Raw genomic sequence first — 12,869 nt, 5'->3', positions numbered from 1 at the left:
TAGAGCTATGTTGTATCAAAGGGGACTAAAGATGGGGGGGGGGGGATGCAATGCATGGGGACACTTCTCTGTGTTCCTGTATGCGCGGCTACCCTCTACTAGCAACTTCAGACGTAGCGTTGTTGACTAATAAAGCTCGAGGCTTTAGCCTGTCACTGCAGGCATCACACTTACTGCAAGCCTCCCATAGCAGCTAATTACTTTTCACTGCCCAGACACATCACCAGATCAGCCTCTCTCAGTGCCCATTCATCTTAATTTCCACCTCTCTTCCATCTGCCTCCTCAATAACACTCCTCCTCATTTCCCTACCATCCTACATCCCCACTGTCTTCTTCTTTACTCTCATGACCTGACAATTGCCCTCCCTAAACATAATTGCCTGTTATTGGTATGTGGTCTCCACTTCCCCTCCCTTCGCTCGCATTTCCCTTCCCTCCTTCTCTCCTCCAGATATCCATGCCTTAATTGCCCTGGGTGTAGTCGCCAGAGTCAGTATAACCCATAGGACTTTCTCAGTTTAGTTTGGAGGTGATGAAGTTAAGTCTGCAGCACTAGAACATCGCCAGCTTTCACTTTTACTCCATCTAGTTTCCCCACATTTGAAATATCCTTTAATAATTGATGTCAAAGGCTTTGCTTGAGTTCAGCAGAGAAGCAAAAATAATTAAAACTGTAACACAAGCACCAGACACTGTAATTGGTGGTAAAGGGGAGCAATTTGGATGGTCTGTCATCTCTTAAGATTCTGGGCCAAACAAGACTTGACTCGTCTCCGACCTGCCATTCTCTCTCTCTCTCTCTCTCTCTCTCTCTCTCTCAACCCAGCCGGCCAGACAGATGGCCGCCCAACATGAGCCTAGGTTCTGTCCAGGGTTTTTGCCCGTTAAAGGGAAGTTTTTCCTTGCCTCCATTGCCAGAGTGCTTGCTCTTGTGGGTCAAGTTGGGTTCTGCGTTTCCCTGCAGGTCTTTCCCTGCTAATTATGTAAGGTGCCTTGAGATGACTTTATGTTGTGATCTGGCACTATATAAATAAAACTGAATTGAATTGAATTGAATAGCAATAGTCTGTCATCTGCAGACACATCAAATGGAAAAGAGATTGGTCTCCACAGTGTAGGACTTTGTTGAAATTGGAGTAGTTTGATTATAGCTATTGTGCTTCCACGATGAGTATGATCAAAAACAGAATTTAAATTATTCTTAAAAGATTCTTTGGAGTTTGGTCCACCATTTGCTGCAAGTTAAGGGGTGCCCATTCTCACTCTTTCCTGTTCCCCTTATTTTTGACACGTTGCTTTGTGTTAGGGTCCTGGTCTGGGTTCCCCACTTGCTTGTGAGCTTGTTTCCTTACCACCAAATTGGTTCAGGAACACAGTTAACATGAGCCAGAACCTAAGGTGTTTAACTTGGTCTGTAGTCACCATAAGAACATAAGCACGCACCTACGCGTATAAGTACGAATACACGTATACAGACTTCAAGGGATGACTGTAAACCGACTTTGTGTTAGCTATGGCCTGGGTTTGGATAATGATACTGTCTCGAGCACTAATCAAAACACTAAATTTGATCGGACTTCACACAGGTGTAAGTGACTAGCATCTGCTAATTGAATCTATAAAGCATCAATTGCTTTATAGCTGTATCCTTCTCATGAGCATATCTCCAGTCATGCTCTAGTCATTCGGACGTCAGTCTTTGTAATGGATGCACGTATATATTGAATGGGATTTCACGCTTTTTTTGTTTGTTTTGAGAGTAAGTCATCAGACAGCACAAGCTAGGGGTAAATTATGAGTAGATGTGTATGCTATCATGCTTTTGTCTTAGAACGATCCATAAAGGAGCGAGTATGGGAGGAACAGGATCTATGAAAGACTAAATGTCTGTATCTTGGGAACAGTTAATTCAGATATCTTGTGAAATCCAATATTAAAATCACCATATATAATATAATTCTGAACTAGACCCTGAAGTCAATTTGAAGGGTAGTTTACAAATTGAGTGATTTCCTTTTCCACTCGTATCCTTGATACAGCCGATTTCTTGCCAAATCACATTATGACCTATTTTTTTTCTGAATGTACAGTGTGCTTCTGCATTTAATGTTGGATGCATCTTTTCACTGCATATTTTGAATGGCTTTGGGTATATGTGTGAATGCTGGATTGAAAAAAGTGACAAATAGGCTTAATTTGAGACTTAACCCACGGCGTCTCATAGAGGCTTGCGGCAGAAAACCATCAACAGCGGGGAAAGTGTGAAGTTGAAATGAAAGTCAGAAAAAGTAGGATAAAAATGGCATTTGTATCCTCCTGTCTCTGTGTGTTCTGTATGCTCCTGTGATGGACAAATGTAGAAAAACAAGCCGTCTGAGAATGTCACTCTAGCTTCCTAAGGCAGGGGATACTCTAGTGGAATCTGTTGTTAGATGGTTGCCTTTTTGATTTGGCCTTTTATAGACTGATCTGTGGAAACCACTACAGGCTGATCTACCCTGCAGATTGTGTGTGTGCCGTTTCATCCCTCTTTCACATTTCTGCCTCTTCATATCTATGTCAATTATGGGCGATAGCTTCCCATCCCATCCATTCTTCAATCTGCTCTTTACTTTTTGACTTTGTTTTGTCACTGCTTTATCTCTTCCCATGTCTTACTGTAGTTGCCAGACATAAACTGAAAAATAGGGGGATATTAAATCATGACGGTGTGTCCAAAACAAATATAACGGGCTACCCTTAAGTAGATACAGTATATTTGTACTAATGTAACTCAGGTCTGCATTAAACATGTAGCGAAAGGACCATTAGTTCATTAAAAATCATCACCCATGCTTTATCTGTAACTAGCGTCTTTCATTAACATGTTTGAACATTCCCATCGAGCCTTTGTGCCTAAACAATCTGTTCAGGCTTTCACACACTGATGTCTGTGTCCTTCTTGTTTTAATAATGTGTGTACAGAATGTCTCTGTGGGTTCTCAGTCATCCAGGTCGAGGTAAATCACGAAGAGCAAAAACAAAGAATCAACTGGACTTGTTCAAATTTGATCGAAGACGTTTCACCTCTCATTCAGTTTTCTAAGTGACTGTAGAGGCTCCAGTATCTGGATCGTTTTTGCTCTTCGTGATTATGTACAGAATCTTTAAGAGGAATCCTGGGTCAAAACATTTGACATTTCAAAATCATGTACATATACTTCAATGAATGTGTTCCTGTCCGCAATCACCTGACCACTAATCACGACAACTAATTTGGGATTTAGATGTTTTTACTGTCCATGTAGACAAAGCAGATGGGAAAGTGTATCTTGATCTGATCTTCATGTGTGTCCACATGAAAAGCAAATCAAGGTACACTTTGATTTACTTGCATTGAACAGATGGAGATTGAGAGGGCACCTCAACAAATTCGACAGTGTAATTAGGTTTAGCCTGTGCAGTGAGATTTACAGAATGTTAATTAATGGATGAAGAGAGCAATGAGTAAACTCATTTTTTTTTATTACCTCTGCCGCGGCGAGGCGGAGGTTATGTAATCACTGGCCTTGGTCTGTCTGTACGTCAATTAGCAAGATAACTCAAAAGGTTCTGGAGGGATACGGATGACATTTTCAGGACATGTTGGGAATGTTACCAGGAACAGATGATTACATGTTGGTGATGATCCAGAAGCGATCCTGCATTCTGGATCACTTTGACAATTTTGTTAACATTGCAGTCAATGGCGCTTTAAAAGTTGTTCCTCAGTATCTCATTTAGTTATTGACCAATGTTTATGACGTTTTACACAGTCATGTAGGGCAGGTACCTCTATCCTACCACTGAATTTCATCTGAATTGGATCCAGAGTGAAGTCAGTGAAACATTGAAAACCCCATTTACGGATTCAAAAATCTGTTAAAAATACACATCAACTCCGATTCACTTTTACTTTTCATGGTTGGTGGATGAAGATACCAAGAACAATTTAGAACCTTTTAATGATGATCCAGATCACCATGTGGATGGTGTAAATCCAATTTTGAAGGGAATGAGCTGCTTGGCGGAGGTCTGCGCTCTGAGTGCTTTTCTAGTTATATATTATTTTACCTTTAGTCGTGTTTTGCAGATAGCAAAACACTCTTTGCAATTCAAAGACCTCTGGCAAGTACACACCTATTCATAAAATTGTAATCTCTGTCATCAGTTTCCTGTCCAAGATGACAAAATTTAATTGTTGTATGTTCTGTTTACACTGGGCTGATTGGAGTGTGAGAGTCGAGTGGAAGAGCATACAAACACACACACTGACAGTCCAGTGAACGCTAAATAGAAAGAAGTTAACAAACACCTCTTCACACTGCTCCATGTCTCTGCTGTAGATTATAGGTTTTCATGAGCGGATCGGGTGCTACAGACGTTAACTTTTACCTGGATTATGAGACAGCTGTAATAAAGACAGCGGATTGGAAAATAGAAAGTGGTATTCTATATTTCAAGCCAAGAGCCCTAATCATTCTTCTCACACCAGCTCGGCGCCCAAGAAGTGGGTGAAGCTGAGCTATTGTTGGATTGCTATTCAGCTGGGTTCTTAGATCCGCCTCGTCTCTTCTTTTCACATGCATATTGTCCCATACTACCCATATTACACACCCCGTGAGCCGGAGAAGCCAATGAATGGGCAGAAAGTCTAAAGTTTTATTTGGGTTTTGGTTTAGATCCACAGCTTTAAAGATTTTTTTAAATCTAATTTGTGGTTATTTTCTCTTACATCCCTTTGGCTTTCTACTCCTCTTTATTCTCTTCTCTCGTGAACCTATAATGTACATTGATTGAGACAAGGCTCTTACGTCATACTGTATTTAATAATGCATGATACATTAAGTCTTTTTCACCATGGCTTTGTGCTAATTAAATTCTACAGCATCCTTATCACCTAGCCACACACATTCCTGGTCCTCCCACATTGCCAATGGCCATATCACATTGACGTCAGGAGTGAAAGTGCTAGGAAGATGATTGCAGGGCCTTCTGTTGTTATGGGATGGAAATGAGTACTATCTCCTCTATATATCAGAGATAGAGACTTGAATTCTGTCTCTGCGGAAATACATTCAGCAAAAGGATGTCAAAATAGCAATACCCCCTCCCCTCCTCTGATCGTTGCCACATTGCTTGCTTGTCACACATTTGATCACATGTCTTTATTATCGCTGCCAAGGAGGTTAGTTCATAGCCTGCTTTGTTTGTCTGTGTTTTGGCAGGATTGGAGAAAAATAACTTCCACAATTTTAATCACACTTTGTGGATGAGTGTGTTACAGTATAAGGAAGAACCCATTAAACTTTAGAACACATCAGTTACACAAAGTAAATACGGGCGTATGCATGGTTCCCACTGTTACTACTCTGTTCTATGATTGAGAGGTGATGCTGACTTCTCAGCTATGTGCAACAATGTCATTGCTGTTTGCAAATGTTGTTGTGCAAATCGTAGAAAAGTGAACTATTAGCTTTGGCAGAGGTACGCGCACTATGCGTGATCCTGTAATTTGTTTATCCTTTCAGTAGGATGTCTGTCTTGTTTTCTGCATCAAGCTAACATTTTCATCTGGTCACCCTGTGCGAGAGCCACAGCTCTTTTTGTATGCATTGCTACCGATGCCAATACGCTGTCTTGACTCGGAGGTAAAGCAGAGAATAAAGGTTGGAATGGCAAAAGGGGGATAATGTGTGATTTAAAATTCTCTTCACCTTCCCACAATAACCAATGTATAAACCACAGCATATCCAGGTTTCATCCTCCACTGCTCCATCCTTTCATAGAAATAGGAAGAAGCACAGAAGTTTCTGGTGCTGATGATTCCCAGGACCACTTTAGTCCGCAGTGATTAAATGATCTTCCCAAAGTGCCTCATCTCTATCTCTCTCTGACTTCACATCTACCGCCTTCAACGTGCTATGTGTCACTCCTTGCTGATCCAAAAGCTGTACCAGCAGTGACAGGATTTTCCACATAGATAGAGCACGAAGCTCAGCCCTCGGGCAGCAGGATCTGTTTGATGGCAAAGTCCCCTCGTAGAGTGGGATTTAGGCTTTGCTGATCTCCCTATTATGCCACTCTATTGTGCCCACACAGTCTCTAATTTATACATTATACTGTATGCAGCCACTATGCCTTGTTCCACCAGCCTTGAGACACAGCATCATGTTTGCATCCACTTTGCTTCATTATAAAAAAACCATTATATATATATATATTGTATCCCCATATCTAACAACCATGCAAGTTAATGCATTTTTAAAATCCGAACTGCCTTATTTGCCTTTTCCAGTGAAATGATTCACAAACTAGTAATTGTTCTCGGTGCAATCGTACAACATGAAACATAAAATAACAACAAATAATAAAATGCTAAACTACAGCGCTATGCAGTGAAAATAGACTATGGAAAAAAAAACCATCGGAATATAAAAATCAACCACAATAACAGCAGCATCGAGAGTGGATCCACAGATACAATGCTTCTGCAATATGTGTGTCAATAAGTGTTCCTCATTCATCTGGCACATGCACCTGGTTGTGGATGGGTTAATTCAGTGCCTCAGCAAGGACATTAATGTGTAGATTTGTGCACAGGCATTGTCTGATACAGTTGTTCACTCATGCAGGTAATAATTCTTAAAGCAGGTGCCTGCTCTATAATAACTATACTTGACATGTATCTGTCCTCCAGCCTGTCGAGTCTAGCAGATGCTTTATATTCTTGTTGAACCCATTAAGGCCTTCTCTTCTTTAATGCTTCTACCGGCCTGTCCTTTGGCAGGGGCTCGATGATTGTCAGAACTCACTGTTTAGCATCATGATAAAGCAGAATGAAGGAACGAAAATGGCTGCTGACTGGCAAAGGCAGGTCCAAAAGATTATATTAAAAAAAGGATACCATTCCTTACCCTGAACTGTATGGCCAGGATTCGTTTTTGGTATTACTGTGCTAACTGTAATCTGCAGTAACGGTCAATAACTGATGATTTTATTTTAACTCAGGCAAATATATGGTCCAACGAAGCAGCTGATGTCTTCAATTTTTTGTTGTTGGATTTGGCTCAAGATGTGTTTTTCAAGAGTTATTTATATTGGATCACCTCCTGTGCCATCCTGCTGACTTGCCCTTGGGTGAGAGATCCAGAGGTTGTAAAGTTGTTTCACTGTTGTTCTGCTTTGTTTTTGTTTTTTTACAGTAACAATGAAATAATATCACAAACATCAAACTCAATGTAATGCAATAGACCAGCTTTTTTTCTGTCCTGTCACAGAGCTTTTTGATTTCTGAAAAGTGATGCAGAGTTTCATTTTCCAGAAGAACCCCTGATTGAAAGTGGGGATGGCTTTGACTCCATTATTTTCACGTGTTGACTAACAGCCGAAAATTACATCTGTCTGTTGCTTTCAACTTGCTGCTTGATATGCGTGTTGGAAAAATAGAAAAGCAAAACACTCTTTTATTCAGGCTGACAGAGCAATCATTTAGCCCGTTGTAAACAGGATTTATCTGAAACTGGCTTCCTTGAAATTTTGACTTAACTTTCATAGCATTCATGTATAAATATAAAGTCTTTTCAGAACTTCGTATTTTCAATGTCCATCATTTCTTACTAGTGAAGTAAATTATTGGAAAGGACAGTGAAACATTTGGTGAACAAGCCATATTATTTACCCGGAAGATATAGCTGGCTTGTGTGTCTGTGTCATTACACTGATTTTGAGTTTGTCAGTTTTGCACAGTTATGATACAAAAGGTTATTAAATTGTCATAAATGTTTTCATAGGCATAAATAAAGACAACATACAGTATGTTGTCATTCCCCTATCTTACATCCTTTTCTCATTTTTCATATATCCTTTGTGATGTGAATAAATTAGATGCAGTATGTTGTTTTCTAAAGTGCATACTCAACACCTATTATTTACACATAATAGCTCTAAACTACAACGTTTCAAGGCTTTAATATGTACCTAAGGTAAATTAACTATTGCCTTTTTACAAATAATTTGGGTCCATAAAATAAACAATAAGCCTATGTGGCGAAATCAATGCTGAGGACATTTGTTTTTCTCTTGTTGCAAGCAATATTGATCAAACAAATCCAATTATCCAGCTGCTTAGATCCTGTTTGATTAGAATGACACTTTGGTAGCATGTGCACAGGCCCAGTGGGGTGTCTGAGGGGAGCCAGTGAGGTCTGAAGGCATTCTGACTGCACAAACTTCTTTGTTGTTTGTAAATATGAACTTCAGTAATATGTCCTGCATCTTTTTTTCCTCAACCTTGCTTATCAATAAATCTATCCTTACCGTGGAACTCAAATATTTTCATCCCAAAAAGGCTTGTGTGGTTTCCACGTGTGAGAATGGTACAAAATTCCAAGGAGAAACAAAATCCCTGGTATCATTTAAATCTCACCTTTGTGGTTTATATTAATTATCCCAACCAATGTGTTTATGGTCACAAAAATAATATTTAAACCTACATTTCATTAATTCTATTCCTAATATAACACAAAATAGTATGTATTGGTTCTTTTCATTTGACCCTAATTATCATTAACTGGTATAAAGCTTTGCAGTGCTTATTGTACTGCTCAATAAAAACGTAGCACAGACGGCAGAGCGCAATGGGTAGATTCAAAGGCAGTGCACTAACACTTTTAGCACAAGTGCTTTCTGATCAGCGGATAAGAAATTGCACCTTTTAGGGATTTTAAATCATTGCTGAAATACCTGCTGTCAGTGTCATCATGAGCCTCCAATTTGAGCAGTTTCACCTCACTTAAACTACTGGTAGTTACAGTTTTGTCTCACTGTGTGCAGTGCCCTGCAATGAATGACTGCTAGAGGAAACTATTTTTATTATTGTTCAGCTTTGGATTTTACCATCTGATAGTGTTGTTGCAACACGGGGACAAATGTGCCATACATAATCAGCCAATTCCACTCTTGTATTGTGTGACATATTAGTTTATATTCTTTCACATGGTGAGTTTGCACAGTTTGCATAGCAAAATAGTAACCCATAGCTAAATGCTGTTGCATCACAGACTTCCCCGCCGTGATGTTGACAGTGCCGTCTCCAGAAGAGTCAATAGTAGTGAATGTTCGTAGGGGTGGCTGAGCGTTGTGCAGCCGACATCCCTGACAGTCATCATCACAGAAGAGACCGGAGCTGGGTCGTTCTCCCACACTATCCAGTGTCACACTGTCCTCCACTTCTATTTCCCCTTTTTCTGCTCCTATCATAGTTTACTTTGTGGTTGTATTGTCATTTTTGTTGTGTAAAGCCTTCAACCTGCCAAACTGTTGTTTTTGCTTTACTCTATGTACAATAAGCTTATAAAGGTTGAAGGGTATTGATTGACATTTTGTCGAAATGTGAGTCAGCTGGAATCATTGGCTTTTTGCAGAAACCCCTACTCTCATACGAGACTCTCAGGAGTAAGCCTCAGAGTCTCAGATATGTGAATTAGACTAGACTTCAGGAGATAGTCCCAAATCCTTATGTGCCCCTGCTTACAGACACACACACACACCTTTTGTTCTCTTTTTACTACACACAAAAAAAGTGTAAGACAGGCCAGTCCTTGCAGGCTCAGAATTGTGACAGGTCAATGAACTAGGTTTATCCATCTATGGATGAGAAAAGAGACATTGCTTTCTGTAAGTTATCCATCACCCTTCACAGGTATCTGAACCTGAGCTCTGACAACGTAAGGCGTTTGGGATGCAGCAGAGAGGACATGATTTATCAGGGAGGTGAATGATTATGCAAAGCCACGGTGGTGTAGAGAGACATGCAGAACTAAACGATGATCCCACATCCTTCTCATGAAACATGCATTGAATAGCCAATGGGCTCTTGGATAAAATATTGGCATGCATGCACTATAGCCCAATGAACCATGGTTGTGTTTTGAAGTTCGAAAGGAGGACATTGTGGTTCATTCAACCTCAAGAGGGATCATTTCTACTAGAATGAATATACAATAGCAAGCAAATGCTAAAACCTTTATTGGTGACTTAGCATCATTTTAATCTAGTTACTATAATCATGGACCTTCCAGCTCGTCACTCAGCTGCCACATTTAAAGAATCTTCTCGAAAATAAATGTTTAAATGCAGTACTGTCTAAGGTGTTGGAATGGGTAGAATGAATGCCTCCAAAATAGATCAGGCATAGATAAAAGTCTCTGATCTTCTCTTGGCAGTGTGGTGAAATTAAATAATAAAATACTTAATGTTAAAGCACTGTGCCATTCATGTGCAAATTCAGCTTCGCACATTGACAGTTCACACCGGCTGTGTAGATGACTGGTTTGGATTTTTTTTTTACTCGATGTAAGTCATTATCTTCTGTGTTGTCTCAGTTCCCAAGACTGTGATGGATTCAAGCCTTGATGAAAAGGGGGTAAAAGATTTGACATCCGCTTTGGTATACTTAAATGATCCGCTTTGAAGGATCAAGCAGAGATAAATAAAAATCAACAAACAATAACTCCAGACCAACCCACCTCTGTTATGCTTTTAACAGCATTTTAGAGGTGGTTGACAGGTACCTTGGATATGTAGGCAGAAAAGAGAGATGGGTGTGCAGAAGAAATGAGATTTGTGAAGATGTATCTGCCTGTAAAATGCTATATGTATTTTATACAGAACCTGTACAGCAGCATTCTGCTTAATTGTTTTCCCACTTGGGAATTGGAGGACAATACAGAACCTTTACCCCTTGACCTCCAGGAATAGCCTTCAGCCTAGTGCTTACTATACCAAGCCATTGTCATTCATAATGTTACCAGAGGAAACATTGGATAGACCGGAACAAATGGACAGGGTACCTCAGAATTTACCTTTAATGGTGAAAAAAATGCCTAACCTAATTCAACTTGAGGAGAACTATGTTGTAAGGTTGGCATGTTGGAACAGTTTCTGTCATTGGCATTAAATTACTGTGGAAGCAGTACATGCATCATGTATCATAGTGACTAATCATCTGTGTGTTGGATTGCTATAGTAATAGGCCTTGAGTGTCATCTAATTTCACACACACACACATCACCTAACATGCCTTGTCGTGCCCCCAATCCAAATCTAAGATTGGCAAAATTCACCAGATAACCAATTGAAATCCCACCAGATAAAATCAAAACTGCCTGCACTGCAGGGGTGGATGGATAAAATGTATTTTTCTAATTTGTGTGAAATGATCCTTCAAGGTGAGCTACAGCACACGTCTTTTGAGCAAAGCTGTGCTAACCTTATGCTATTTTTTTATGTAATGCATAACTGATGGATGGCTTGTGGGGAGACATCCATGCCAATGAGACAGGGATGCTGAGCTTAAACTCAAAACAAATGCATTAGAAGTTAAGACAACAGTTGTGTATTTCCATTTTTTAATCTCTCCTTCTTCTCTGTTTCTGTAGCTTTCTTTGTATCTCGCTCTCAACTGATGAAATTGCCAATGATTTATAACAAATGTCAGTGGCAGGCGTGGCAGACTGCTGTTTTGTCCCTGCTCGAGGTAGGGAGCTTTGCTTATCAATCAAAACCTCACTCCTCTCTTCCACCGTCATTGTCAGTACAAAGCTTCCTGGAACACCAGCTCTCTACACACAGAGCCAGCATAGTTGTCATGGAGATAGCACTATGTCCAAGCACTGAAACTAACAGTTACACAAAAGCTCCCAGGTATCCCTTTGATTAAATTTGTGTTTCTTTTAAGAGCAAATTTGTGAGACTATCCGATGATAAGTCTGGTTATCGGATGCATGTTTTTGCTGTCGGCAATCTAAATAATGGAAATTTACAGTGGTCTTTAATTTGTTGCTTGTGCATCATCATCAGTGAAAAATGACTGGATGATGATATCTAAATTTGATCCAGAAATGCTTCACGTTGACTGGGCTCATTTCAGAAAAACTGTCCTGTGTTTCATTCTAAGATTCCTGTGCAAAAAAATACCAGGGCAATCATCAATTAATCAAGAATAGCACAGCATAGGTGCATGTAAGATATTTTGCATCATATTTCATCATGTACCGAGCTTTATATGTAACACAGCCACAGAGATTTTTGCTGTACCTTTTTCTTTTATTCTATTTTGAAACCAGACTGAAATCATTCAACACGCTGTCAAAGATTCTCATCATTTTCACCGATGTATCAAAGTGACTGATGCATGATGAAAAAAGGATGAATTTAAACTGGAGCTGTGGGAAATACCTTCAAATTGTACATGTTATCGCCTCATCTGAGTATTTCACATGCTTGTTTTCTTTTTATATCCTTTGTAAACTGATGCAATATGGAGCAAGTTTCTTTTACCGCCTGTTGTAATGCATACTTGCTTATACCAGGAGCTCCCTGGTTTTGTCGAGGTTAAATATCCATTTGAGTGGTACGGATAGAGAAGACAAGAGATATATGCATATGTGTCCTGCAGTGCCTTTGTCACACCCCGTAGTTGGTGTATGTATCTTTAAAGGTGTCTTTATTTAAACAAAAATGATAAACTTAAGCACACTACCATCTTCTTCTTGTCCAGATGCTTCATATCATCAGTTCAGACATGTGAATCTCACATCTCCAGTCTCATCACACAGAGACTCAAACAGTTTGTGTTTTGAGACAGACTCCAGCAGGCAGCGATGTCCAGGTCCATCCTCTGGAATGATTAGCCCTCTCTTCCCAATTCCATCTAACCTGTGCTAACCAAAAACCAGGACTGCCACAGTCTAAAGCATAGCCTTATCTGTTTTTAGACCATGATATGATTTCAGTGATGATTCAGGTAGAGGTAGAGCAACAGTGTGGTTTCGTGGGGAAAGAAAT

At 39.8% G+C, this 12,869-nt stretch overlaps 1 protein-coding gene across 1 annotated transcript in view; it reads left to right on the top strand.

Annotated features, from left to right (window-relative positions):
* The window catches only part of LOC137903367 (protein diaphanous homolog 3-like), a 102,110-nt gene that overhangs the window by 69,097 nt on the left and 20,144 nt on the right, over window positions 1–12,869 (top strand). The window lies entirely within an intron of this gene.

This window comes from Brachionichthys hirsutus, chromosome 1, assembly GCF_040956055.1.
Source record: "Brachionichthys hirsutus isolate HB-005 chromosome 1, CSIRO-AGI_Bhir_v1, whole genome shotgun sequence".
Taxonomy (NCBI): Eukaryota; Metazoa; Chordata; class Actinopteri; order Lophiiformes; family Brachionichthyidae; genus Brachionichthys; species Brachionichthys hirsutus.
Note: the sequence above shows the minus strand (reverse complement) of the source record. Positions and strands in the feature narration are given on the sequence as shown.